Source organism: Cynara cardunculus, unplaced genomic scaffold (genome assembly GCF_001531365.2).
Source record: "Cynara cardunculus var. scolymus isolate 2C unplaced genomic scaffold, CcrdV1 Un_Scaffold_2307, whole genome shotgun sequence".
Lineage (NCBI taxonomy): Eukaryota > Viridiplantae > Streptophyta > Magnoliopsida > Asterales > Asteraceae > Cynara > Cynara cardunculus.
This window is the reverse complement of record NW_020201044.1, coordinates 33,553-36,484: the sequence shown is the minus strand read 5'-3', so window position 1 is coordinate 36,484 and position 2,932 is coordinate 33,553.

Sequence of the window (2,932 nt, the reverse complement as noted above, 5' to 3'; positions counted from 1 at the left end):
GTTGTATTGTGCTATGGACTCCAAGTCCTTTGGGACCAGAGGCCCTCTAGACGACCAGAGCCTTTGGTTGTATAGACCAGAGCCTTTGGTTGTATTGTGCTATAGACTCCAAGTCCTTTGGGACTAGAGGCCCTCTGGACAACCAGAGCATCTGGTTGTATTGTGCTATGGACTCTAAGTCCTTCGGGACCAGAGGCCCTCTGGTTGTATAGACCAGAGCCTCTGGTTGTACTGCACTCTGGACTCCAAGTCCTTCGGGACTAGAGGCCCTCTGGACGACCAGAGCCTCTGGTTGTAGTGCGCTCTGGACGAAGTTCTGGCAGATTCTTGGAGCTAACGGTCTAATATTTGTATTTTTTTTTATAAAATATATATAATTATAAGCTTTGGTATAATCTCACTAAGCCTTGTCGCTTATTTTTTTAGAATAAATTTTCTTTCAGGAAAGTCGGTAGCTGCACAAGGGAAAGATAAAACAGTTTAGATCTGCTTGTGGGATTCCAGATCCTAGATATCTTTTGGTACTTGTTATGCATATATCGTTTTGAGTTGTACCTATGTATGTAATACTTTTGGATAGATATATCTGGGCTTTTGGACCCGACTTATAGTACCGAAAATCATCGGTTGCAGGCTATGTTATTATATTTTGGTGGAAATCTATAACATATATCCCGTATTTGCTTGGAGATTGTTTTATGGAAAAATCTTTTGGATAAATAGTTTCTTTTATTAAGAATTAGCGTAACCGATGTTACAATTATGGTATCAGAGCCGCGGTTTAAGCGATTTGAATATCAGAAATGGTATTTAGACTTAAACCTAGGCATTGAGATCGTATAGTAACTAGGMAATGATTTATACGGGATACGGACCTGTAGGAGAGACCTAAGTTGTGTTGGAACCAAGGGTAGGATTGTGTTTAACGTAGATGTGCTGTTTTCTCAGCAAAAATGGCGGAGCATGATGAGCAAAGTCAAACACAAAATGTTGGGGAAAACAACCCCGCACTGAATATAAATACCCCAGAAGGTGCCGGGAACGATGAAAATCCCACTTTGTCCCCTCGTACATAACGACTATTGAAACTTTTGGATGATCGATTGACTACGGCTCTGGAACGGCAGCGTCAGGAAATGGAGCGATGCTTTGAAGAAGAACGAAATCAAACAATCCCATGGAACCCGATAATCGTGGTAAGCATTCAAACGAAGTTGAAGATGCATTGAAACCTAAGTCCGCCCGAGTTTCGTTTAAAACTTTCAGAAGCTGTGGTGCTACAGAATATGCGGGGCAATCAGATCCCGAAATGGCGATGCAATGGATCCAGAACATGGAAAAGGTGTTCCGAATTACCGAGGTACTGGATAGAGATAAAGTAAATTATGCATCTGCGGTGCTCATAGAGTGAGCCCTGGTGTGCTGGAATGCCACATATGAGTCTTTAGACGCGACGACACGTAACAGTTTGGCGTGGAACGAATTTCAGAAAAAGTTCTTTGAACAATATTGCCATGTTGACCTACAAAGGCGTCTTGAAAAGGAGTTCTTAGATCTGAAGCAAGGTAAGATGACTATACTTGATTATGAAACTGAATTCAACAAGAAGGCGCGATTCGCACAACGATTCCTGAGCTCCGAACAGGATAAGATCGAACATTTCATTGGAGGACTACGGAAGGAGATTCAAAGTTTTGTGGTAAGTCGTGATGGTTCCAGTTTTAGCAAGATAGTTGAATACGCTCGGCGTTGTGAGTATGAATTATCCATTCCTAATGAAAATGAACCGATGTCGAAACATCCGCGAACTGAGAGGATGATGTCTACCCCAACACAACGGTACTCTAGATTTTCCAATCAGAGGAGAATTCAATCTCAGAGTACCCCACGTGCATCCTCTCAGGCATTTAGCCTTCAGTCGAGCACACCAAGAGACTGTCGGAGGTGCAGAAAGACGCACCAAGGCCGGTTTGATACGGATAGATCTGTCATTAAATGCTTTTGTTGTGGCAAAGTGGGTCACGTTAGGATGAATTTTCCCCAGAGAGATAGTGCATGCTTTTCCTGCGGAGTGTTAGGGCATCGTATTAAAGATTATCCCCGTATAAAAAGAAATGAAAGCAAAGCCTCAGTACAACAACCAACGAGAGTGGGTACTTCAACCCAAAAGGAGGAGGTGCCTAGGGCACGAGCCAAGGCTTTTCAAATCACAGCAGAGGAGGCATTGAAAGAACCGGATGTCGTAACAGGTATTTTCCTTCTCAATTATAGACCTGCATGTATTTTTTTTGACTCGGGAGCCACGAATTCTTTTGTGTCACTTTATTATACTCAGTTCCTTGATTCCGTGCCAATCATGCTTGAAAAACCTTTTAATGTCGACACTGCGAATGGAGTAACACTCGTAGCTGATAAGGTTTTTAAAGATTGTAAATTAGACTTAGATGACCATGAGTTCACGGTCGATTTGATTCCAATGGATATTCATAACTTTGATGTGGTAATTGGTATGGATTGGTTGACGAAGAACCAAGCAGATATCATTTGCTCGCGGCGAATGATACGAATTCCGATGGAAAATGGAGAATTCTTATATGTCTACGGTGAACGACGARCGATCGACCTTAAGGCAATATCTGTACTCAAGGCTAGACATTATTTATCTAAAGGATACTCRTCTTTCTTAGCATATGTCATAGATTCGTCAAAGGAGATGAAGAAGAAGACTATGGATAATGTACTGATAGTGCGTGAATACTCGGACGTATTCCCTGAGGACTTGTTAGGATTGCCACAAGATAGACAAGTGGAGTTTAGAATCGACTTGATACCGGGTGCAGCACCGGTAGCAAAGACTCCTTACCGTTTAGCGCTTCCAGAAATGAAAGAAATGATGAAACAATTACAAGAATTATTGGATAAAGGTTTCATA